The sequence below is a fragment of the Aythya ferina genome (genome assembly GCF_964211825.1).
Source record: "Aythya ferina genome assembly, chromosome: 14".
Lineage (NCBI taxonomy): Eukaryota > Metazoa > Chordata > Aves > Anseriformes > Anatidae > Aythya > Aythya ferina.
In genome coordinates, this window is record NC_140312.1 from 11,360,182 (window position 1) to 11,386,967 (window position 26,786).

The 26,786-nt window shown below is 46.2% G+C and overlaps 1 protein-coding gene and 1 long non-coding RNA gene across 6 annotated transcripts in view; one reads left to right on the plus strand and one right to left on the minus strand.

Moving 5' to 3' along the window:
• PSD2 (pleckstrin and Sec7 domain containing 2) overlaps window positions 1–26,786 on the minus strand; it is an 84,783-nt gene that overhangs the window by 50,726 nt on the left and 7,271 nt on the right. For 2 of the 5 annotated variants that reach the window (XM_084535308.1, XM_084535310.1), the window contains exon 1: window positions 13,428–13,675. The exons of 2 other annotated variants lie outside the window; for them this stretch is intronic. The gene's annotated coding sequence lies outside the window, so the exon portion shown is untranslated. Of the gene's footprint in view, window positions 1–13,427; window positions 13,676–26,786 lie in introns of those variants that run through there. One more of the 5 variants, XM_084535309.1, reaches the window with a different exon arrangement.
• Window positions 6,588–9,211, plus strand: LOC311444286. Its single transcript, XR_014697797.1, has 3 exons — window positions 6,588–6,797; window positions 6,930–7,120; window positions 7,379–9,211. It is a non-coding gene; the product is annotated as an uncharacterized lncRNA (long non-coding RNA).

Here is a 26,786-nt window from a genome sequence, read left to right on the forward strand (position 1 = left end):
ACATCTGCACTCAGCCTACTTTGGGGCGATGGGACCAGCAAAGCCAGGCTGGCACCCACTGCAGGAAAGTGCCAGTCCCAAAGAGGCTGGGCAGCAATGAAGCAAAGCTTGCCCTGATTCTGTAAGGGGTTGGAAACCACACAGCGGCTCTTTCAGGGACTGGCTCTGGAAGTCTCCCAGCTTTTGTTGAAGCTGAATGGCTGGTGGGAAATGATTTTTTTAAATTTTCCTCCCTGCTTTAGGAACTGGAAAGGCTCCCGCTTCGGTTTGTGTAACTGCTTGGCTGCTGTGACACGGAGGGTTTGGAGAAGAATCCTGTTTCTTGTTCAAGCACGAGCTTCCCCTCACACTGAGCTGGGCTGCCCTCTGCTACACCCTTGGTTTGCTTCAGTGCTCAGGATCCTGCTTCCTTGGGCTTTGCAGAAATGGGGCAGCAGGTCCATCATGAGGGCTTTGTCCTCACCCTGGCATCACAAGGATGTCCAGGGAGAGAGCAGGAGGCACATCAAAACTGGAGGAGAAAGCCTCACCCAGATCATTGCCTTGCTCTGCCAGACCTAAGGAGGTGGCAGGACCAGGAAGGGGTGAAGGGAGCCTTTGCCAAGGTCCTGGTGCTGACAGAGATGAGTCAGTTTTGTGAGCACACTGTGCAGGCTAGGCCCTGGCCCACATTTTTTCTCCTGGTGCATTGTGGTGAGAGCTGCCATGAAGGGAAAGAGATGTCTGTGCTGCCAGTCAGGTACCACCAAAGCTGACATCTGGAGGCACATGTAATCCCCAAGACCAGCTTCGGTTTATAAATGTCTTTTTTGCGCTTGGAGATCCAAAACCAGACATGGCATCCAGGTTTGGTCCCATAAGCCCTGAGCAGAGGGGAAGACTCTCTTCCCTTAACCCACCAGCTGCACTGCTAACACAACCCCATGTGCACTTGGCCTTCACTGCCACAAAGGCACACAGCTGACACGGTGATCTTCAGGGCAGTCTTCAGCAGAGCAGCTACCAAAGCAGTCAGCCCCCACTCCATAACAATGCCTGGGTTTACTCCAGTAATCTCTTTGCTAAATTTCTTTGCTAAATTTCATGAGGCTCTCTATCTGCAGTCCTTTTTACTCCTCCCAAGGTTTTGCTGGTCGCCACCCAGAGGCAGGATGCTGAGCTGGGATGACCGTGGGTTGGCTCTAAGTTTTGCTGTGCCATGAGGTGTGGAGCAGGAGAGTCCTGGGACATGGCTGGGGCCATGGACACAGAAAAAGACATGAGGAGAAAATGTCTATGTGGTCTCATGAAACAGCTGATACCTCATGTAAATTTCTTACTTGTAGGTGGCAAAGATCCTCCAGGATCTTTGTCACTCAGAGCAGCAGGAGAAGTTTCTTCCTGACCACAGTCTCAGAGGCTACACTGAAGCCTGGGTGGTTTAACTTTCTGCCTTTGAACAAAACTAACTGAGCAAGGCTCAGAGAGCTTCCTGACAGCCTGGAAAGACCCAGCATGTCCTTGCCAATCTCCCATTTTCAATTCCAAATCACAGAATCACAGAATGGTTAGGGTTGGAAGGGACCTCTGGAGGTCTTCTGGTCCAACCCTGCTCAAGCAGGGACACCCAGAGCTGGGTGCCCAAGACCATGTCCAGCTGGCTCCCTCCCAAGGAGGAAGACTCCACAACCTCTCTGGGCAACCTGTGCCAGAGCTTCCCAGTGTTTAGATGGAACCTCCTGTTTCATTCTGTGCCCATTGACTCTTGTCCTGGCAGTGGGCACCACTGAGAAGAGCCTGGCTCTATCCTCTGTGCACCCTCCCTTCAGGTATTTAGACACATTGATAAAATCGCCCATGAGCCTCCTCATCTCTAGGCAGAACAGTCCCTGGACCTGAACAGACCCAGGCCAGACATCACCTGAAAACAATTTCTGCTTCATGGTGCTGCAGAGGCTGGGGAACAGTTCCTTCAACCTGTGATAAACCCTGCAGGATGGGGTTCAGTCAGTGCCATGTGAATACAGCATAGACACACCAACAAGGAGCATCTCAGGAGCTCTGCCCTTGGGACTTCCCCAGTGCCACATGCTCAGACTGCCAGGTGAGGAACCCCTAGCCTTGTTCTTTGAGCTCTTTCCAAATTATTTTCAGCCTAAAGGCAGGAGGCACCCTCCTCATGCCTTGTTTGCTGACCACCATGAAATGCAGATCTCTGTGGCACACTTGGTGCCCTGGCACCCCATCCCAGGCCATTGCAAAGTGGCTGCAGATTTCTCAACATGTTGGTTTCAGAAAGACACCTTCTATCCTCTTTCTGTGAGTGAAACACAGTTTTAGGCAGCAGCTTTCATGGTGGGAAGAGCTCTTCAGCAGAATTCAGCAAGATGCACCAGCAGATGTTTCCCGCTTGACCCTTTTCCTTGATGCAAACCATGCCATGCAGATGCACAGATACCATCTACATACATAGCTACAGCTGGGCCTTGTCCCTGTCTCACTTATAGACAGCCTCTTCCAGTTCTCTTCTGCTTTTCTTAGAGGGAAATACCAATGGTCATTTGTTTTCCTTGCATCTGGCTTGGGTTTTATAAGAGCTTAAAATTCTGTTGGTCACTCCTTTGGTGCTTTTGTGACCCAACTCATCTCTCAATTTTACAAAATACAGGTGCAACACATCACCCTGGATGGAGGGTATGTGCAGGGATACACCAAGGTTTCTCTGAGGAGGCAAATCCATAGAGAGATGAAGAGTTCACAGCCATGGTTCTGTCTCTGTTTTCTTTTTGAAATACATCTCCCCTCTGTTATGCCTGTACTTTGACCTCTGCCCTTTCAACACTATTGACAATAAACAACTTTTACGATTATCATTGTGAAAATCCTCATTTCTTTCTCCCATGGGCTGACAATTTGTTTTTATGTGATTTTGAAGACCTCAATCATGTCACCTCTCACCCCTTCATCTCCAGATTGCCATCCCAGCCTTCTCACACCAGTGAGAATTTTCTACTTTCATCCCTGTGAAGAAAAGGAAGACCAACTTCACTCACTTTTCCTGCCCCAGTCAGGCTGAGATGTAGTTATTTGGCTGGAGAACATAGACTCAGCCAAGATTTCTTGACAGCCAACAGAGCTGGAACTTCACTACCTAGCATTAGGTAGGGCAGTCAGGGCATGAAATGTGGCATTTCCACTGAAATCAGCTTGGGCACAAAGCTGTTAACCCAAAGGATTTGCAAAGAGCAGCCTGAGGAAAAAAAAAAAAAAAAAAAAAAAAAGATCTGATGTGAAGGGATGTTCATACATCATCAAGGCCAAATCAGGACATTTGAGAGGCAAACTAGAGAGAGTATGTCACTAAAAGGGAACAGACAGGACAGTGTTCTAGAAAAAACACCTCCTCTGAGACTAGGACATGAACTTCAGCCCTCTACCTAGTGAGTACTCCACCTGTAAGCTCACTTGTTCTTCTACAGCAGGCCATTTTCTCTTTCATTTAGACCAAAAATTTCACCTTCCCTTTCAAAATTGCAGGAAACATTTGTACAAAGGAAGTGTAGGTTAGGCAAATCCTCCACCCCTTCCCCCCAAAAAAAAAGACAAACAGAAAAAAAAGATGATTACTAAATTTTTGAAAAATTTCTACTGGCTATAAAGCACCAAGGATGCACTGACAGTTGATCTTTCCTCCATGTTGGAGGAGTTATGCTAGTGATGTTAGCTGGCAAAGGTTCTGCAGGTAGCATGACCTTCCTCCCTCATTTCTCCCAGGATCTTTCACCCAGGAAAAAACATTTGGAGATCTGGTGACCTACCTACAATTTGGTTGCTCCATCACACCTGTACAGTAATCTGCTGCCTCTCTAGCTCAGTCTTCCAGGCTGCAGTCTTCAGGTTGCACAAAGTCAATGAAATGATTGAAAAGATAATAACATATGTGTTTCTAGTACTTACAGACTGGGATGGAGCCAGTAAAAGTAAAGCACAATTTCACTGCTCCATTAGGATGTGGTAAGTTATTATTATCTTTAACATGGCAACAGGAGATGCTAGTCTGAACTTGACTATCCCAGAACTTGCTTGAACACATGGGAATGCACTTTGAGGGGATTCATCTCACCCAAATGTAGACATTTCCAGATGAGCTCAGCCCCCAGACCCTCTTCAGAGTCAGAAGACTGCATCTGATCTACATTAAATGTTTGTGTTAAAATGAGGAAATCATGCTCTGGCATTCTCTGGTTAGATCTCCACAGCCTGGGACAACAATCCCAGCTGCTGATGTTTATGTTGCAGACACCTACTTTCAGAAGACAAGTCTCCTGCACAGCACTGCTTACCACATTTAGCCTGCAAACACTTCCCCTGTTCACAGCTTTCCTCAGACAGGCTTCTGCTTTTTCAGAACAGACAATGAGTAAGAAATCCACTTCCTGGAAACCTGCAAGTCTTCTTTTTATTTCCTACAGCCAGCTCAAAGCAGAACCAGTTTGCATTGTTGGCTTTGCCAACACATGGATGCCTTGAACTGAATGGAAAAAAAGAAAAAAAAAGAAAAAAAAAAAAAAAACTTGCTTTGAAAAAATGAGTTGTTGCTCAGAAAATAGTACTGAAAACCTGGTGGAGACATTTTGTAGCTCCTGTGCAAAGACTTAACCTGCCCTTAGTGGACATGTAGGATAACCATGTCAATAGGAATGTGATTTTCGTGCTGAAGGACTATAGCTCCAACAGGCATGCTCCTACACTGACGTAAAGCAGCATTACATAGACAGGGCCATTTCTTCTCCACAAGGGAATTATAAGAGCAAAAAGCACCATCAGGTTGATCTAACTGCATAAGGATGGTGCGCTGTTTAAGCTTTACTTGCTCTTGGATCTAGGGACTGTTCCAGTCTACCAGTGTGCAAGATGTCCTGCACTAGATCGTGTGACAAGGCTGCAGCAGAGTTGCTATACCAGGCTGCAGTAGGCCATTTTGCCTCTCTGAGGGCTTTTTTAAAGTATGGAGTTCTCAGAACTTTTATCCTGCTCCTTAGATATCATTGTGTTTGGACATCATCAGGGAACTGATGAATTACATCCTGGACTGCGTCTTCACTGATGCACAGGGAGGCCAGAGGGGCCTGTCAGACGTAAGTACATTGTAAAGATGAAATAAAGGTTCAGGAGATTGATACCATTTGGCCTGGTTCATCAGATGATTCAATGACATAGTGGCATGAGAGAAGTGGCAGTTAGACTTGCTGTGGGAGTGTGCAGCCCAAGACAATGGTGTAAGCTATACATTGTGTATATGAGACTGGGAAGCTGTTTCTCATAGTGTGCAAAATTAAAGGGAAACTGTCACTAAGGTGCTTTCCTTAAAGTTTGCTGTTACTTGGAAAGCAGCAGATTCTGCTTACAAAAACACCTTGGTGATAAAGCACAGGTTTCTGCTACAGGATCATTCCCTACATCCGCCAGTAGCTGCTGTAATTTTCTGGCCACTTCCCTTCTCCGTTGGTCTGATGGCAGTCATAGTAACACATTTACATTTTAGGTGTTGCTATCATGCTGTGATTATGCTGTGATATTGCACATCCAAGTCTCCTGTGTCTCACCTAGGGCTGTTACTCTGTACCTCATCCTGAGGCAGCTCTGATCCAACACCCCCACCAGAGCTGCCATGTCTTGATGTTATCACAACTCTCACATCAGGTGCACAACGGAAAGCCAAGCTTCCTGAAGTCACACCTGAAAACCCAGCTCTCTACCTTCTTGCACAGAAAAATGAAAAGACTGCAGAGGAAGCCTGAAAACTACTAGAGCTCAAAGCCACATCAGGGTACAGCCCCAAAAGTTTGAGCTAAAAGTCTTTTACTCTCTTAAGAAAATCTTATGATTTGGGAGTGGGGTGTTAGGTGCATTCTGGTATCCATGCCTCACACTGTGAGGTGCCATGCCAGAGGCAGGTCCTAGCTGTGCATGGATCAAAGACCTGTCCTGTAGGGACAGAGCAAGGGACAGTGGTTTTCAACAGAAAAAGAGGAAGAAATTTTTCACTATGAGGGTGGTGAAGTACAATATGAGGTTGCCCAGAGAAACTGTGGATGTCCCAACTCTGGAAGAGGTCAAGGCCTGGTTGGATGGGACTTTGAAAACCTGATCTAGTGGAAGGTGTCCCTGCACATGGCAGGGGGCTGGACTGGATCAGCTTTAAGGGTCCCTTCCACTCCAAACCATTCTGCAATTCCATGGACACTGACCACCTGAGGCAGCTGCCCAGGAGTGGCCAACAGCAGAGACCATTTCATGGAGGGGAGAAGGACTGCAAGCTCAAGGGTCCTGCTTTATGATAAGGCATGTTTGTAAATAGTTTAGAGAGGGTTAGTATATGATTAGTAGAGGCTTTCAACACCTTGCAGACAGGTGCTTCTGAGCACCTCAGAAATACCACTCATAACACAGGAGCTTCTAATGAGCTCACATTAAAACAGTTCATTGACTGCCTTAACAACTTCTAATTAGATAGAGCCAAAAAAAAAAAAAAAAAAAAAAAAAAGAGCTAACAGGCAAGTGGGACTTTTTTCTGTTTCAAAAGGCATCTGTGAACTCTCTTTTCTACTGCTGAGGTCACAATGAGGGGGCCAGGCGGGGGGGCCGTGGTTGCATATCCTTCCAGGAGCTCCAAGGAATTTTTATGCTGGCCAGGTCTGGCCTTGCCAGCTCCCTCTGGGTTCAGACGGCCACCTTACCAGAGCCTTCCAGTAGCAATGGCTCTTCTGCAGGTGGCATGATTCCCCAGCCCCCTGGCTCCAGGAGCGAACATCCAGGTAGGTGCTCACAGTGCTGCTGAGCAGAGGGGTGGACAGCAAAGGAGATGGGCAGAGACAAGCCTTCAGGATTGGGACCCTCAGCCCAGCTCAGCTGCTGCAGCAAACTCATTTTTTTTTGTTTCTGGGAAGAAAAGCAATCCTGTGAACATTTGCTGCCTCAGTTTCCCCACCTATACAATGGCGAAAGCTGCCTCCTGGGACCTGAGTAAAAAAGAGAGCTTTACTGGTCAGACAATATCAGGAGAATACCAAACCTTGAAAGGACAAAGGATGAAATATTCTCAAAAGAAGGCTGACTCCCAGCTGCATCTCCTGGTTTGGTAAGCTCAAGGCTGGTAAGGGATGGCTTGAACACCTTGCCTGGTGTTGCTAACTTATTAGATAAAATCTAAATACTCATTAAAGCAACGCCTGGCATAAACCCCATCCTCAGTTACAAAAATAATCTCTCTCTCTCTCTCTCTTCAGCCTTTGGGGCCTTATAATCTAATTAAATAAAGCTTTTTCACTTTCCTCTTGACTGCTCCCCTAGCTTCCATTGTACCAGTGAAGACAAATATATATTTTTAATTTAACAGAATCCCTTGCACCATGCATCTCCTTCTGTCCAGAAAGCAGCTCTGTTTTCACCGTGGCAACCCTGTCAGCCTGTGTCCTGCCTGGACAGACTGTGTCCATCACCTGGTTGCTTTTGTTCCTTGAAAGTGCCCAAAATACTGGGGTCCATCCACTTCCACTGCCTGTGCCATCAAATGCAGAGAAAATTCCTGAAGCGTACAAGCAGAGCCTGGCAAGAACAGAGCCCCACCAGCAAAACCAGTTCTGCACTGGGAAAGGTGCTTTGTGAGCTCTTCACACTGGGAGCGCAGATTTCATCTAAGGCTGCATAATCCACCTGCTGGGATGCACAGTGGGGAAACAACACTGCTGCAGGATGCAACAGGGAGAGGCTGCAGGTGAAGTGTCATCCCCTTGTTCTGTGTCTCCATGTGTCTAACACCAGCCAGGATGAACTGGCCACACACAGAGTGGAGATGAATCTCTGCACTTCTGCGGGAGCAGGCCTTGCAGCAGGGAATTCTACAGTTGTCAGGTCCTGCTTTGTACAGAGCAGCACATAGATGTTTCCCCCAGACAATCCAGCACCCACTTGGGTGCTAGAGGGAGGGAGAAAGGTAGCTCTGGGGATTCCCTCTCCATCTCAGTGAGGCTGTTTCCCAGAATCATGTGATTTTTGAGGGGGAAAATTTGTTTACTGGAAGAAAACTGCAATTATAGGTCAGATACATTCTACCAACGTTTGTGAAGCATTTATGCTGAAACCACTGAAGAGATGGATTTAAAAAATCTGTAAGGTCTAAAAATAAAAAGGTCACAAGAACTGAGTCTTGTGCTTTGACATTGGAGCATATAAGCACATATTGCATTAAAAACAGAAATTAAACCCCTTCAGTTTATTTTGGTATTGTAGCATTTCCCTACTATCTTACAATTTTTAAGTACTTAAAAAGAAAATAAAAAGATTTGGGTCAAATGTATTTTTTCATGTCAATACAACAATGAAGAGACAACTATCACGCAGGCATTGTGTGAAGGAAGAGAGGTGGTTGATCTCACATTATTTTTTTCTGGGCTTTTCAGTATGGTTGGTAAACTGCAAATGTACCAGTCACCTGAGCCTGTTGTAAGCTTTTCTGCTTGACGCTGATCAGGATTGCTCAGAGGAACATGCTTCAGCTCCCCCAAAAGAGAGAGAGCTGGGGTTTATTCTCATAATGCAGACCAGCAGGTTTTGTCTGCTGAGGAGGAGGGTTTTGGGTCTCCATCACAGAGCCAGAGAAAGGCTACAGAGAAATGAGGAGCTCAGCTGCATGGCTGGAAGGGAGTGACCACCTAAGCCACCAAATCCAGCTGAGCCCCTCAATCCAGAAGATTCTTCATCCATGACAGAGTACTCCCATCTCCAGTGCACTCCTTGTCACTCACAACATGCTCCAGGCTCCAGGAGTGACTGGGGGGTCTCTGTGATGTTTTGTCCCATCTGAAGAGCAGGAGATACAGTGGACATTGCCACAGCAGACTCTGGGTGATGATCCTAGGAACCAAACCACATCCCATGCTGCAGAGGAAGGCAGAAAATATTGCGACAAATCCCATCCTCATCCTGTTAGAAAGGAGACATTGCCCATTCCCTGAGGTGTTGCAAGGCAGCTGGTCATGACAAAGCATCCCACTAACATTACCTTTGTTCAGAGCCATTTGGGATGTCTCAGAGAAGGGGACTTAGTAGGAGAGGAAGCAAGGCCTTCCTGAGCTGGTGGCACCACAGAGGTGACAACCTGGCCAGTTTGTAGGGATTCCCTCAGAACTGCACTGGGAAGCTGCTTTCAGGTGTGCTTTCCCTTCCTAGGCCCAGTGCCAACACATCTCCTGCCCAGAATGTGAAGATCAGCTGTTCCTTTAAACAACTCTAAAGCAGATGTCCTGAGCCTCTTGCAGTCCTGCCTCCTACACAGCCACCAGCTAGGACCACCAAGACCTGCTCACATATCACAGAGCTGAAAAATGATGAGGGAAGGATGTGGGGCAATGAGAATAAGAAGAAGGAAAATGTGAGCAATGGTGGTAAAGAGATAGATGCCAAACCATGAGCCCCAGTGCCAGGCTCAAGCCCAGACTGCTCAGGCTATCTGCACCTTCTTATGTTCCCTGGCCTTGTCCAGTGCAAGTGAGGGAGCTCCAGTGCTAGTTTGTCCCATTTCTACTAGGGGGGAGAACAGAGAAGAGCAGAGGAAGCCCCAGAGCAGAAGAAAAGGAGCAGGTCAGGAACACACAGAATGCGAAGTGACCAGGCCAAAGAGAAAGTAGCAACATTTGCTCTAAAGAAGAAATCACCAGTGTCCCTACCTGGGGCTCAAGCAAACCTAGGCACTGTGCGGGGTCAGGAAAGCCGGACTGTGGATGGCAGGGAAGAACCTCCCTGAGCATCTCAGCCACTCAATTCCTGAGCTCCTGCAGGAAGATGGAGGGACAGCAGTGAGGATGAAGGGTGAGGTGGTGACTGTCCGGGCTTGACAAAAGCCTCTTCCGCAGTAAGCCCAGCCTGCCATCCACCTCCCCAAGGTCACAGAGGAAATGTGGGAGGGAGCAGAACTGAGCCCATCCCTTTCATCTTTAATTCCTGTACTATACCTGCTATGGAGGAGCATCATAAGCCTCACATGCAGAAGATATGGCTCTTTTCAACCTATCTAGCCTGGACAAGGTCCCTCACATGGACCCTGTCCCAGCATATGCCCAGGAAAGGCATTTCCCTGCCAGAAAGGTGCGGAGGACATTTTCACCCTTAGCAAAGGGTGAAAGGCAAAGCTATGTCAGACATCTCCTCAAACAAGGAAACGTCTCTACAGCACAGACTTTGCTAGCCAGCAGAGCACTGTGGATCCTCCAGAGACGTGGCCATTTACAGCACCAGAACACCCATTTTGGTGACTGCTCACACAGAACTTCCAAGCAGGCTTTTACCTCAGCAAGAACAACTCTGCCCATATCCAGCACTTTGGTGGCAGTAGCAATAGTTCCCCCAGACCAGAAAGCATCTTTTTGTCAATGTCATCAACATGTACAAGTCTTCAGGGCCACACACAGATATCGGAGCGGAGCAGGCCTTCCCACTTCCTTCTGGCAACTAGCAGCACCTCCACGCTTGGGCAGAACCACTGCACTTACACCACACAGCACAACTCCACAGGTGAAGTCAGTCCAGACTTCACAGACTCCTGACATAGCTTTTCTGTGCTTTTAGGATGGTGGCCTAACAGACTCAGTGCTATGTGCCTTGTGGCAGGCATGGCACCTACAAAAAATGACGTGGGCTGAAGCCTGTGGCAATACTGGATGGAGGGATCTGCCTCAGTGGGAAAATTCATGGAGGAAGGGGACAAAAAGTGTCAGAGAATGGTACAGAGGGAAGAGATGGGATGGGGCCATAGGCTGATGGCAGTAAGAGCAGTACAGGGTATCACAATGTGGGAGATGAGCAGCAAGCAGCACTAGTGAGGAGAGTGGAGAGATAAGACACCAGTTAAGGTTTCACACTCCGAGCTAGATATAACCACAATGAGAAATAAAGGGGAAACCTCCTCCCAAGAACTGTCTTCAGTTCCATTTGAAGATCCATGTGATGGGATTGCAGGCAGTTGTACAATGGGGGACACCAGAAGGGGCTTCTTGCTGGTAACACTGTAGATCAGGTCAGAAAAGTGTGCCCTTGTCTTGGACACCACAGAATTTGGTGTAAAACTGCTTGACTCCCTCCTGCCACCCACTGTGCAGCTCTAATGAGAAGCCTCAGCAAAGAGCACCCTGACTCTATCTACCCAGACTACATGAACTAGTACTGCTCCACATCACTGCCACCTTCCCACCACACCTACACACAGGACAGCACCACCTGGACATGGATCTGGCCTGGTGCTCATAGAAAGGGACTTGTGGGCAGAGCTACAGCTTTTTTCTGCCCACTGCTGTCACTGTCACCTTGGCAAAGTCACTTTTGACCACACCAACCCTCAGTTTCCCCAGAGAATAATAAAGACATGTGGACTGAAGAGGTACAGCATGCTGAGACAGGAGGAAACTCAGTACTGATTCAGAACTACTTGGCTTCCAACTTCACAGATCTCCAGGGAAACCCTCCCACTACATCTCCAGTTGCACTGAACTTTTAGGGGGAATAGAAGAGACAAAATGAGAAACATCCCTTTTGTGAATCAGCCATCTCTCCAACATCCCCTCTGGGCTCAGCTGCCCACTTTCAGACTTTATCCATTGTTTGCTTGGACTTTGTACAGGAAAAATCACATCAAGGGAAATCCTAGCTGAACCACACACTTTGGAGCACTTTTAATGGACAATTTGACAAGGACATGGGAATTTAGCATATTTTTAGGACAAAAATATCTAATGATAATATGCTATGCTCCTGGCTAAAAACATTATCTACTGTCATGGGGAAAATTTAAGCCGTAATAGTAGCTACTATAATGCAGGCCTGGAACTCCATGCAAATATTACCCTGATCCAGCAGCTACACAGCTCTGTTTATCCTAGTAATTAATTCTCTCTTATGTTTAGTGATACAATTAGAGAAACACTGCCATTCTGATGGGCTTGTTTCCACCAATGTCTTTTACTATATTTACATCCCCACAATAGGCTTGGCCTTACAGAGAAGGGTGAAATTGCATTTATGGAGACAATGCCACATGCATTCCCGAAGCATTTTATAGATGTAAAGTTAAGCTCCAAATTACACGTTTATTGTGCAAGCACACAATGAGCTCAGATTAAATATTGACTAAAGCCAGTCTAACACCCAAAATAATGAAGATGAGCACAATAGCGTGATTTACTCCCAGCCACTAGAGATATACACATCTGTAACATATAACATGCCCTTCCCACAGATATACTCTTTGTATTCTAGCTAGCCTTGGCCAGGAAAATTTCTGTCTCAGAAATTATGGATTTTGTTTCTCAACTGCCAAAACATTCACATTATCAGCTGCAAAGGAAACAAATATGATAACATAAATCAAATTCCATTCCCCCAATTTAGTGATGAGCAGGTGATTGGCTCCTTGTATTGTCAAAGTTACAGTAGGAAAATGGAAGATAAATGCGGCTAAAATCAGAGAATACCTTCCCTTTTTTCCCCCAAGATGTGGAAGCTAGCAGGGAGGTGTGGGAATGACAGATATCTTTTTAGGAAGTACTCACAGCCCTAGCTGTGCTCTGAAAACTATCTGTCCTTCTGTCTTCCTCCTCCCTAGACTTGCAGGAAAAAAAATCAGGGAGACACAAATGCTAATATAACAATTACAATAGTAACACAGAGCTGGAAGGGGCCAACACACCCCCTTCACAGTGGCTCGACCTCTAAATCCTCTAATATAGTACTGTTTCATTCAAGATTAAAATAAATTGTAACCTAGCACAGACAAAAAGACACAGGAGGTAAGGCAGGATCTCACTCGACAGTGAAGCCCCACTCCAGTCCAGATGCAGTCATATCACTTCAGCTTCTCTGTACCATCTCCATGACAACCATGTAATTTGGATGCAATAACCACTGCCGAATTGATCTTTAAATGTAGCTTTGTTACAAAACATAATACTGAACATGTCAGGCTCAGGATAAATCAGAGTAGCCCCCTACCAGTAAGGACTGTGATTAAAGAGCCCCCCTTTAATTTTCAGCTGCCGAACAGTCTTTCTGTTTCAATAATTGTGTGGATGAACTGATTTTAAAATCAGTACCAGCAAACACGATTTGTGTGTGTGTACGGCATGCTGTAGTATAATATCTCAAATGAGATACCACACTGAGAGCTGGAAAAATGTGTCAACGTATATTCAGAGAATGGGCGTCTTTCCACATGCACACGCACACACACACACACACACACATCAGGGCGATTTGATCTCTAGCAACCAAAGCACGCAGCTGATACATCAAATAATACTAATAAGAATCAAAACCTGTATAACTAAGCAAAATAGGATGGGGGATCGATGTACTGTATGACAGACAATGAGAGCAGGGGAGCTCTTGTTCTTACTTACCCAAGCAACGAGCTGTTTATTTTTTGGTCTCTTCACAAACGCAGATCTCTTTTCTCTTCAACAATCCATGCAAAATAATCTGCAGCCCCACGGACGGAGGAGTGGCCCCATCCCTCCCCCTCCACCACTTTGCTAGACCTCTCTGTTATTGGCTTCCTTCTCCTTTCCCTCCTGCTCTCCTCTCTTGCTGGCAATGGTTACACCTCCCAGCCTTCCCTCAAGGTGTCAAGAGACTGCTCGGGATCCAGCAGGCAGGGTGGGAGGGGACAGGAGAGGGGGAGGAGGCAGGGAGTGATGCTGAATGGATCCAGTGAAAGGACGGAAGAAAAGCCCTCGCTGGCAAAGACCCCGAGGAGCATGCCACAGGAGCTGACCTGCTGCCCAGCTGGGAGGCTCCGCTCACCCCTCAGGGCTGCTAACAATGTCCCAGGCATGTTGGGGTTTTCCTCCACAAGCACCCTGCAAAGTGCTGAGGGACAGGTCTGTTTCCTGCCAGCAAATCACTGCCCTTCTGGCTGAGGCAGGCTTGAAGTTTGGGCTTGAAACCCTGCCAAATACTTGTGCTGTCTTTAACAACTGATGTACTTCCATGCACAGACTTAGAGCACTGGAAATGCCTGGAGGACCCACCCTGGTGCGGACCTCAATGCTGCAGGTCAGCTTGCTCCGTGCTCTGACACTCTCCTGGGCTGCAGCTCCATCCCATCCCATCCCATCCCATCCCATCCCATCCCATCCCATCCCATCCCATCCCATCCCATCCCATCCCATCAGACTTTTGCAGTGGTGCTGAACATGTGAGTTGAGCTCACTCCAGTGCCACCTGTAGTGGGTCAGACCAAGTGCCCACAAGTCACTGGGAAAGTCACTGGGACTTTCTTAGGCAAAGTTGGCATGTCTCCCTCCTGACAGCCCTTGTGTGGTTTTGTCTATATGCTAGCAGAGGTGTCTGGCTCACCATGACAGCTGGTGATGCAGCGTGGGGTGGAGAGGCACGGGGACACAAGGCTTCCCCAGCTGTAAGTGACCCTCACTTAACTTGCAAACCCAGATGAAGGCCAGCAAAGCCTCCTGGCTGCTTGGTGGCTGCAGTGAGAGGAAGGGTTTCTATGGGCATTCAGATCAGAGATGGGCAGTCGTCTCTGGGTCTCAGCCGGGTTCTCAGCTCAACATAAACACATGCAGGCACGCTGCACTGCCAGGCCTCTTCTCAGCCTCACATCCTGCAGCTATAGCATGAGCCAATGAGAGATTATGGGCCAGTGGCCAGATATTGGGATCCTTGACCTGGAGCTGGTTTACACCTTCACACTGGGGCCATCCACATTTTAGTGCCCCATGAAAACCATTTTGCTCCCCCATCTGCCTGCCTGCCTCACAGAGATGTGCAGTGCCTGCTGGGCCTCAGCTCTGTGCCTCACGGTGCTCATGGCTGTGCATATGCACCACTTTCTCCACTAACAGCTCACCAAGGGCTCCCACATCTGTGTGGAGAGAGGGCAGCCACAGGTTGGACCTCTGAGCCAAGGAGGAAGGGTTTGATGTCAGTCCCAAAGGCATGTTCCAAGATTACTGATGGATTCATGATTCCCTCAAGAAAACCGCTCCCTAGACCTGGAAAGCTTGTTCCAGAGGACGCACACAGCTGAATAAGCAGACAAATCCTCAACATCCTGAATTTAAAATATCATTACAATCTATAGCAATACATCTAAACACCGAAGCACAGCCATTAGATGAAATAATGTCCTGGAGCAGCTTAGCAGAACACGGCTGTATATTCTCCCAGAAGGGATACCCCACAGCACAGCACATGGGGTTGTTTGCCAGGGATAGTATTGGTAATGAACCATGTAATGAGCCACCCTGCAGCTATACTCAGGAGTTGTCCAACAAATGCAAGTGTGAATGAAGGTTACTGTGCTGGAGAGACGCATGAAATGGATCTTGTGGCCACAGAGAAGGGCAGCCATTAGCCTGACAAATCCAGGTGTGGGGCTGTGAACCTCCCTCGGGGTTCCTTTGTATGAGACACGATTCATTTTACACTACTACAAAAATCTGTTCTACTCCTCTCTCTGATCAATTCTAATGTATTTGTAATCTACCAATTATCAGGTTAGGGTGCTTTAACAGAGGGGGGGAAAAAAAGGAAAAAAAAAAAAAAGCATGATCAATATTCATCAGTCTGCTGTACTGTTCGTGTCTGAAGGCAAGTAGCAAAATCCAATTTCTGCACAGCCAGTCCTAGGAAGTAACATCCACAGCACAAGAAAATGAGGTTCTAGTTTCTAAGAATACATCCACGAGCAAGGCTCCAAATAACTGGGTTATCAATCACTCTGCTTCTGGCAACGAGCACATCAACAGCTGGATTCAGGGAGAAACCTCCTCTCATCCCGTGAGCAGGGAAGTGTGCTTGTCCTTATCATTTATTAGATACTACAAGCAGTAAAAGAGTACTGGTATTTTTCCTGGATTGTCCGCAGATCTGTGTTAGATGCCTTGCATATATTATAACATTTTTTTTTGGAATTAAGAAAACTCCTAAACCATAAAAATTTTGGAGATGCTGATTAACTGCCTGGATGTGCACATGAACTGTGCAGATGCACTTTGCCACCTGTGACATGAGTTCTTTGGGGAAGGGAAAGCAACCTCTGGGAGAGGCTACCTCCCTTCCACGCCAACACCAGATGAGCAAACCCTCAAGGCCAAGACAAATGAGAGCACATGTCTGGGAGCCTTCCAGACAGCAGGGAACTGCAGGTACTAGAACTAAACACTGCAGACCACACAACAGGCATGAATGTTAACTAGCAACACTCTACACATCATGAATACACTCCAGCCAGGCTAATGGGACAGCAGACATCTGGTAGAAGATGGGAGTTTGTGATCCTGAGACTGTATGTCTATGGGATCCACTGATAAACCTGAGCTCTCTCTGCAAGTCTGGGTGCTCTGCAGCCCTGACTCTGCTCCACCTTCACTCAGAGTGGAGAAGCCAGGTCTACTTACCCTACCACCCCATAGGGTCTACTGACTTCACCTAGCAATTTAAAAAACATTTTAACTGCAGCTTCACGCCCAAGTTTGAAATCTTGCTGCCCTGTAACAAGTAGTTTTTCAACAATACCCAGCTCATGATACTTAGTGTGGCACACTTATGGGTGCTGTTCAGCATTCTCCTTAACTTTTTTCTATGAAACAAGAATATACTTGTATGTGCCCAGTAATGATTTTGTTTCCATGTCCTCTCACTGCTGTTTTTCTCAGAAATTCCTTTGTATTCCCAGCTGGGACTCATTAAATTTCAGTACAAGTCACTTCGATGGAAATCAGACCCAGGAGAAAGTTCTGCTAGGACATTGCTGCTTGCAGGTATTGAGGTTGGGAGATGTGGAGGGGAATAACAGTTCTCTGAAGAGGAAGGACCAGACCTTGTCTGCATTTCTCTTGACACTCGAAACCAACCCTTTGCTATGGATAATGACTATCCTGAAAAGTCCATCCTGAAGCTGCTTAAGCAAGACCTGCTGAGATGTGGAAATGGTGGTTCAGCATTTCTGCACCGGAGCTGGTGGGGAAACGTCTGTTTGTGGCTATTTGTGCTGGGAGTGAAGTGATCTGTTAGTCTCAACCCTGGGTGGCTGCAGGACAGACAGAATTGATGCTTTAAAAACAACTGAGAGAAAAAGGCTGCATGAAAAGAGCTCCTCTGGAAGTCTGAGGCAGAAGGAGGGCTGACTGGTTTGTATGTCCAGGAAGATGGAAAGGAGAAAGGGAACAGGAGAGGAGTCTGTCAGAAGAGGGCCCAAAGTATGCATGTGTGTGTATACATGTGCATCACTGCACATGAGTGTGTGCACCTGGAGAGATCCCACAGAGGCAGGCAACATTTTGCTGAAAAATAAATAAATAAAAAATAAACAAAGCTGAAGCTTTAGATGTTGAACATGACACACAGCTAAATCCTCTTCACCAGTCGCAATGGTTCCTGCTTCACCACATCTTGTATGGGGGTAGGGTCACAGAGCCACTGTGGGACCAGGGCATCATGACGGGTCAGGAGATGGTGGAGGGGAGATGTTAACCTTGTCCAGGTTGCAAATTAAAGGGGGAACTGACAGGAACCTTTGTGTTAACAGCCAGACGAAAACTCTTTGGACTGAGAGGTTTGGAAAGCCCAGATAAAATTTGTCCTCCAGTAAAGACGCTGCCACTTATGTACAGGAAAAAAAACACCTTCACTTGAGGAAAAAGCCTCCTGGCTTACAGGTGCTATTACTTACAGCAGGTACTGCCAGAATTAGAGGCCATGGCACACATCCACAGCCACTTCTGAAGGAGGATGACGAAGGGAGCAGAGTCCTTGGAGATAAAATGTGGTCAGAAAGTTTGCATCCTGCATTTCTGCATTAAAGTGGGCTGTTGTCTGAGCCACAGTGTCACAGGTCTTCCCTTTCAGCCAAACCCTGAAAGACACCAGCCACTTCACCCTGAGTCAAACTGTCCAGCAGTTAATTACTTCATGGGGAAAATTACTCCAGTCCAAATCCCAGGCTTTGTATCTAAACAGTGTCTGCTGTCAGCCTCCAACTAACAGTTCTTACATTTTGGTCATGGAACCCAACTTGATCTTGGAACCCAACTCCTGCAAGTATTTTCCCTAGGACACTTCCTAGGCAGTGACAAATTCCCCTTGTAATCTCCTCCTGGATATGTGTTCAAGTGAAACTTTTTTGTTTCTCCATCAGAATCTGGTTTTCTACACCATGGTTTGTTCCTTGAGCTTCCTGATAACTTCCCGTGTGCCACAGCAGGACTCAGACTTGAATACCAGACTGCCCAGTGCCCAGCATGGCCAACGCTCTCTCCAGTGACCTTCTGGAAGCCCTGAGCAGATGCTGTGCACAGTATGCATCTCCTGTGTGAGGACTAGTCACCTCCCTTGCATAAGCAAAAGAATTCTTGGTGTGCTATGGAAGTTTTTGATCCCCTGTCCAGTGCAGGGATTTCTGCTTGGGAAATCCCAGCCTGGATTATGGGAGACATCACTCTTGGTATTTCAGGCCATGGCTGAAGGTAAGATTGACACTGCTTTCCCTGTTCACTCTATACCTTCCTGCATGTCAATTTTAAGGTGAGTCTCCACCCTCTGCTTGTGGTGTTCCTGGGTGTATGAATTTGCATTTGTCTTCCTGAGAACCCCTCACTCGCATACACAGCTCCCCACACAGACCAGTCCACTCTCAGCATCTGACTTGTTCTAATGTTGGTCTATTGTTCCATTATCCTTTAGTGTATGAAAAATTCATCCTCAGCTACTGATCAGAGCAAACTCTGGGTATTCTGCTGTTCTTCTGTCTACAGGGGGTCTGCAGCATCTCTTCCATGTTTTATTATCACATTCCAGTGCAATGAGTCTCCACCCCTGCCATTCATCACGGCACCAAAACAAATGTCACCCTGTTTTGTCTAACTTGAGTTGCACATACACCTCCCCTAAAAGCCCTGGCTACAAATATACATGAAGTCTCAGCACCCTAAAAGGAGTTCTCAGCTACATGAAACTGCTGAATGTAATTTTTCTAGTTCTAGGTACCTACAGACATTTCAGTTTACCAGTTGTCATTTATTATGCTCCCTGGTTACTGCTGAAGTAAGAAGCTTTCTATCACCTCTATAAGATATGAACCCATCAGATGCTTCCCTCCAATGCTGTGAATCTTTGGCTGGACACTTTATTTTTCAGTATCAGAGCAGAGAGTTTTACCACTTCATCTAATAACAGCTCAGAGCATTTATTCCTTCTTGACATATATACATGTAAATACTCTATAACTACCTTAAAGGAGGCTGTAGCGAGGTGGGGGTTGGTCTGTTCTCCCACCTACCTGGTAATAGAACAAGGGGGAATGGGCTAAAGTTGCACCAGTTGTTTAGGCTGGATATTAGGAAGAACTTCTTTACCTAAAGAACTTCTTTACCTAAAGGGTTGTTAGGCATTGGGATGGGCTGCCCAGGGAAGTGGTTGAGTCACCATCCCTGGAGGTCTTTATAAGACGTTTAGATGTAGAGCTTAGGGATATGGTTTAGTGGAGGACTGGTTCGTGTTAGGTCAGAGGTTGGACTAGGTGATCCTGGAGGTCTCTTCCAATCTAGATGATTCTGTGATCCTTTGATTCTGTGAAATATACATGCATGCACACTGTCTTATAGTCCTTAATGCTAGTAAACATCATTTTCATTGAGTGCTTGTTTAAATTAGCCTTCTAGTTCTCTGCATTGCATAACAGTTAATTCATAGCTTTTGTTACAAAATCCCTTCTTTTTTCTATTTGTTATTACTATTATTATTGCTTCTTTTGTCTTCCTTAACAGTGATAAGATTCTTAGCTAAAAGTATCTTTGATAGCTGCAAAATTGAGTGCATGCTGTGGGGCAGACAGCATCTTTTACATTTTTCCTAACAATCCTTCTTTATAACACATTATCCTGTTTCAGTTTTTCGTCCAGTCATTTCTTGCTTGTAATTGTTCTCAACTTAGGAAAATTGAATTGTAATTTAGGATTACATTCTGCTTGTAACAAATGCAATTAGGTCATTTAAGCAAATATTAATTTTAAGTTCAGTAATCAATTCACCTTTATATATAGGACTGAGGTCTAATACAGAGTTATGCCCAATTCACTGCAATATTTTTGGTAACAGAAAATTATCACTCCTAATTTTTAGAAACTCTGGGGCTGTGCTATTTGCAGTAGCTCAGGTTCTACAACTTCTGTCCCTGAAGCTGAAAAGCTGTTCTGCAAACATGGATTTCCTTTCACTTTCTTAGGAACCTGTTTAGGGATGCTACTTCTCCAGCCCTCTAGTTTGATGTGGCAGTCTGGAGGGTTACACATATGCTGGGGCAGATTGACTTGAAACTGAATGAAATAGCAGTCCTTGGTTGTGTACTATGTAGACATGTGGACATTGTCCCAGGAAAGGCTAGTGGTGCTGAAAACGCCTGTCAGTAAATCTGGAAAGAAATGGAAAGCACCTACCAGAGGTGCCTGTGAGGTCCACTGCTGCTACCTGGCTATACCCCTGACATGCTGCTTCACCTGAGTGACGTGCCAGGGAGGCAAAGCTCTGCTGCACCCCCAGCAAGCCCTGCACAGCGGCACTACACGAGCTCACTGGAATCTGCAGTATGGGCTCCACCAGCCAGATGGGAGATTTGCCAGGGAGATCATGACTTTCTCTCTGTACTTGAGACCACATGGTTCTTGCATTCGTGTGAACATCTTATCTCCTCCAGCTCTGTGTCCCATCAGCCCTGAGAGACCAGGGTACTGTGGGGGGTCAGGCCCATGTCAGTGTGGCTCAGTACCACCAAGGACACACAGTTTATTTTTGGAAATAAAAATAAAAAAAAAATAAATAATAATAATAATAAATATGTTTGTATGTATGATTAATTGATGATTATCAATTAATCATCAATTATGTATGCATGTATGATGATTGATGTATGGGATGACAGCACAATCTCTTTTCTGCCCACTTCTCCACATTTCAAGCTCAGAGGCCTACAAAGGTGCTACCAAAAACTTTGTTCATACAATTATACAGAGCTTATGTGCTGTTACGGCCAAATCTGATTTATGGTTCAGAGGAGCAATCTGACTTCTTTAACTGAAGGCACTTACCAGGCCCATGTCTGCTAGGTGCTCCTCCTAGCCCTGGGACCCAGACACTGCAATTGCCTTCAGAACTTCCCCATAGACCCTCAGGGCAGAACCCCCTTCCTTCCTTGTGGATGTAGCAGTCCACTGAGCATGCAGCCCATTCAGGGAGAGCTGCAGTCTGACTGGATCATCTCAGCTTACAGAGCAGGGAAGCCACTGGAGGGAAATGACATGGTGCTGGGAAGCAGCTGCAGCTTCCCTCACAGTGAGCCAGCCCTTGCTCCTCTGGAGACATCTCACTTGCTGGGCTGGCAGCCCAGGGTGCAGAATGGAGGCTCGTATTTGAACAGGGTTTTGCTTAAAGCTTTCATTTGTTTGAGGATTGGACATGAAGCTGGTGGAGGGCATGAGAAGTACTTTTGCCGACACAAGCCTTTGCAAGGAGGATCCCAGCATCTTCTCTGCTCTAAGTGCTCCTGGGTTGCTAAAGTGGATTCAATAGGAGGGACATTTTGTGATGCTGACGTAGAGATGGCTCACTGACCCCAATGAATGACATGACATGAGCTATGTGTGCCCTTAGGACTACTGAAGTTGTAGCACTTAATCTTGCTGAAATGACCAGTGGAACTGGGACAGAGAGCATGAAAATGCATGGCTGAAGCAATTACAGACAGCTAACATCACTGCAGCTAATGGCACCAGAAAGGGACAAAGAACTGTGACTAGACTGAGAGAATAAATCAAAATTATTTCTGATCAATCAATTAATTATGGTCTAATGTCTCATCTCTTTTAAACTTGGAATCAGAGGAAGATAGTAATCTTTTGCAAGTGAAGAGATGAAGAGCAGTTAAACAACAGGAAAAATCTATTTCAGTAAACTATCAGAACAAGGCCATTGCAACAAAGACCTTGTCAAACAACTTGATTTTTTCCCTGGGTGAAACTCACAGGAATTTGTCAACTGGTTGAGCTGGCAAAATATGTTACATTTGTGAAGAAGCATATTATTTTTTGTTGTTGTTCATTTCACTTTTAGATATTTTGCTTACGTTCTATCAGAGCTGAATTTCTGTGAGGTGTTAGGAAGGGACAATTCGCTATATGGGACTGGGAAGCTGAGATAGGTCTGGTAAGGCTATTGCTGTCCTTCATGCAGCAACACATCTGTTGTTCCTATTACTGACGGCATCAGGCGCACAGCTATGATCAAGCTTCTTTTCTCCATCCTTCCAGCCATTTACAGACATTCTCACTGGAGCTCATGTTTTTCAAAAACCTCTGTCACAGGGAATGTTCCCATTGAGCTGGTATCCCCAGGGCCACTCCACACCATGAGGACAACTGTAGCACAGAGGATGGGAACTGTGTTTTCAACAGCAGAGTTTCTCATTCCCCAGACACAAGCCTGTATGGAACTGAGATGCAGTTAAGTAGTTCCCCAGCCTGCACTACCTTTTAACTCAATTTCCATTTCCTAAACCACTGCTGACGTCTATCTAAATAACCATTATCTCCACAACCACACTGAGTTTTAGCTTTTGCTGAGTATCATGCAGAAGATTTGGAGCTTTTGAAAGGATGCTGAGCTTAAGAAGCTGCCATTGCAGGCAGCTCCGGGTGTTTGTCACATTTCACTGGCTGCTTTTTTTAACGTGCACACACACACACAAACACCCTACGTGCATGCGCTGTCGCTTTCATGTCAGCTGCCTAACTGAATATTTGCCGTCAGATCTTCCAAGCAACAGCACATTTTTAATCAGTCAGATAATTCAATCATTCATTTCAGACCTGCTCTGCGCAGCTGTCATTTTCAAGCATCAAAGCTTCTCTGTCAAAAACGACACAGGCTGGGGGTTCATTCAGGCATCACCATTTCAAAGCACTGGGAGAAAGCAGGGGGTGCAGAGGAAAAGAACTAACAGGGTGGATTAAATGAACTTATTGTAAATACTTCTGAAGTTACCAGCCAACCAACCTCAGCAGAGAACAATGGAACAGCGCAAGGGCAACTCAGGGATCTGCAGGATTTGTAATGTATTTGCAAATCTCACTCTTAAATTCCAAAGTGTGGAGAAGGTGGGTGGGGTTCTCAGATGAAGCTTCCTGCCTGAGATACTCAAAGCCAACAAATGGGATTTGGATGTCTGGTTCTCATTAAAATTAATGGAAATTGGGTGTCCAGAACTACAGGCAGCTTTCAAAAGCTTCATCTCTATTTATAATTAATGTTCCCAACAGGGTATCTAAATATTTATACAATAGGTTGTGTTATATGCAAAGAGGAAGAGGTGTTCATTGGTAGACCAGGGCACAAGAGGAGAATCCTATGGGATGTCAGGTTCAATCCACATTGTGCCCTGTTTAAAGCGCTTCTGCTTGCAAATCTCCATCAGCCTCCATCAGATCAGCAGCTGGGGTGGGAGCCCCAGCAGTGCTCATGTTCTCAGGGTACAACGCAGCAAATTAAAATGGCAACTTCATAGCTTCTGGGTTCTTCTCCTCTCCCTCCCCACAGCTCTGACTTCCTCAAAAATCTTCACCAACTCACTTCACCTCTGCAAATCTCAATTTCTTGCATGACAATTACATAATATCACTGAGTTTACCCAGTGCAGGAGGAGTGCAGTGGAGTTTAATCTATGAACACTCCCCTGCCTTGGTCAAAGATGTCATAGATGGCAGACGCCAAGTAAGAGACCAACAGCAATCTGCCTCCAGGCACTACAGGCAAAGCTGTGGCTGGATCTGTACCACTGCATTTGCTCTGTAGCAATGGAGTTACAGTATACAGTTTGTATACTGTAATACAGTTTGTATACTGTAATGGAATTACAGTATACAAAGCCAGCGGGCTGTGCCCTGAAAGCGGCTGAGGGTCTTATGATCTGGATAGGAAAGCAGGTCACCCGGGTGGGGGAAGTCCAAAGCAACCAAAGCCCATCCTCCAGGTCTGTGTGCCTCTTGCAGGAAATTCCTCCTTAGCTGGGCCATGTCTTAAACCCTGCCCAAGCTGATCCACTGAGAGGGTGTCCATGGAAGCCTTGTGTCCAACCCAGAAGACCTCCAGAGCTTGTCTTGAGACAGCCAGTTGTGTTGGACTTGAAGATCACAGTGCTTTACAATGCTTTAAGGGAGGAGTTCAAAACCTCTTACATTGCACAATTTGCACTTCAAGTATTTTTTCTTCCATGCCTCATCCAAATCCATTAGATGGGGAAGCTCTGGTGATTCACAAGTAATATGGAGACCCCTGCAATTTCCTCCCCAGGATTTTAATTGCTTTGCAATCTCAAGGTTTGTCAAACCATTATGGACGCATTCTATGATACCTCAGAGCTCATCGGGATTCTTCTGTAGGTCCCCAACATCTACGATGTAGGATGTAGCTCCAGCTTCATTGAAAGGACAAAAAGCTCAGCCGAAAGATAAGTAACCCTTCTTGTATCTGGTTAAATACTCTCAGTTATTAACACATGTCCTACGAAGCTGGTAAAGGGCCTGGAACACAAATCCTTTGAGGAGTGGCTAAGGGAACTGGGGTTGTTTAGTCTGGAGAAGAGAAGGCTCAGAGCAGACCTCATTGCTCCTGCAACCACCTGAAAGGAAGGTGTGGGGAGCTTGGGGTTGGCCTCTTCTCACAGGTAATTAATGATAGGACTAGAGGAAAAGGCCCTGAGTTGCACTAGGGGACGTTTAGGTTGGAAATGAGGAGACATTTCTTATCAGAAAGAGCAGTCTTTCTTCTCAGAAAAGAGCATTGGAATGGGTTGCCCAGAGAGGTGGTAGAGTCACTGTGCCTGGGGGTGTTTAAGGAAAGGTTGTGGTGACATTGGTAGTAGGGTGATGGTTAGATCAGATGACCTTGGAGGTCTTTTCCAGCCTTAATGATTCTATGATTCTAGTCAACTTGCTCTTCCTCAACTTCTCTACTACACTAGATATAATCATAAATGTTCCCTTTCCATGTGACATTGGGTACATTACGTAGATTTTTCTCTGGTTCTCCTGATCATCCTGACCATGTCACAGGACTACACAGGCTATGGTTACTGCCATGGGCTGGTTTAGCACAGGTACACAAAATTGTATGCAGTCACTCCAAAGATGAAGCTGAACATGAACCACAGCCACAACACCTGAACATCACAGACTGCCGGGCATTACAAAGAGGAAAAAACGCATCAGTCCTCTCTAACATCATGGCCAGTTTGCTTGCTTGGGACACTCACTGTTCTGTGGCTTTGTTCTCAGTTAATATGATGGACTTTACAAGTCACATATTCAAATTCAAGGCTTAGAAGTGTTGTCCTCAGACAAGACATCAGAAAAACATCAAGGACACATAAAGAATAAAACAGCTTCATTTTCCTTGTGAATTCCTTTCTGTTTATTCTGGACTGGCTGGAGAAGTGGAGCCATGTGAACATAATGAGGTTCCACAAGGCCAAGTGCAAGGGGCTGCACCTGGGCTGGGGCAATCCCACACATGAGGACAGACTGGGAGAACACATGGAGAGCAGCCTTGCAGAGAAGGACCGGGGGTTCTGACGGATCAAAAGCTTGACATGAGCCAGCAGTGCACACTTGCAGCCCAGAAGGGCAACTGCACTCTGGGCAGCATCAACATAGTGGCCAGCAGGTTGAGGAAGGTGATTGTCCCCATCTATTCTGCCCTTGTGAAGTCCCACCTGGAGTTCTGCATCCAGGTCTGGAGCCCCCAGCACAAGAAGGATGTGGGGCTGTCAGAGTGGTTCCAGAGGGCCATGAATTTGATCAGAGGACTGGAACACCTCTCCTAGGAAGAAAGGCTGAGAAAGCTGGGGATGTTGAGCCTGGAGAAGAGAAGACCCTAGGGACAACTTAATGCAACCATTCAGTGCTTGAAGGGGGCTTATAAAAACATGGAAAGAGACTTTTTACACAGGCAGATAGGGATGGAACAAGAGGGATTTAAAGCTAAAAGAGAAAAGATTTAGTTTAGATGTTAGGAAGAAATTCTTTTCTCAGAGGGTGGTGAGGCACTGGAACAGGTTGTCCAGAGAAGTTGTGGATGGATGCCCCATGCCTGGAGATGTTCAAGACCTGGTTGGATGAGGCCCTGGGCAACTGGTCTAGTGGATGGCCCATGGCAGGGGGGATTGGAATTAAATGATCTTTAAGGTGTCTTCTAACACAAGTCATTCTGTGATTCTCTGATTATACATATATATACATGATATATTATATTCCCCAAATTACAGTGAACTCCCAATCTTGTGAAAGAGATAGGGACCACAGGCAGGGATTTTAGGAGCAGGTTGGAGAAGCCTCTGTGAGCAGTGACCTATGCACAAACTGGTCCCAACATCAGGCACATGGGTGGAATCTTCTCAAAGCTCCTGCCAGCCCAGCAGATACATCACTTGTTGATATATGCATAAGTATAATCGGAAGGTCTTTCTTGTCACATAAGTCTAGGCACAAGTTAAGCTTTCCCATGCAGAGAGCCCTCACAGAGCTAGGCTTGGCCATGGAGGGCCATGAAGCCCTGGGAGAATGTAGCCTTGGGATCATTTGTGTCTTGGCTTTGCTGGCAACAAGCGGCCTGTACCCTCAGCATATGTGCAGTTATGAAGAAAAGACTGGGACAGAGAACTTGGCCTTGGACACATCACTTAGCCCTAGAAA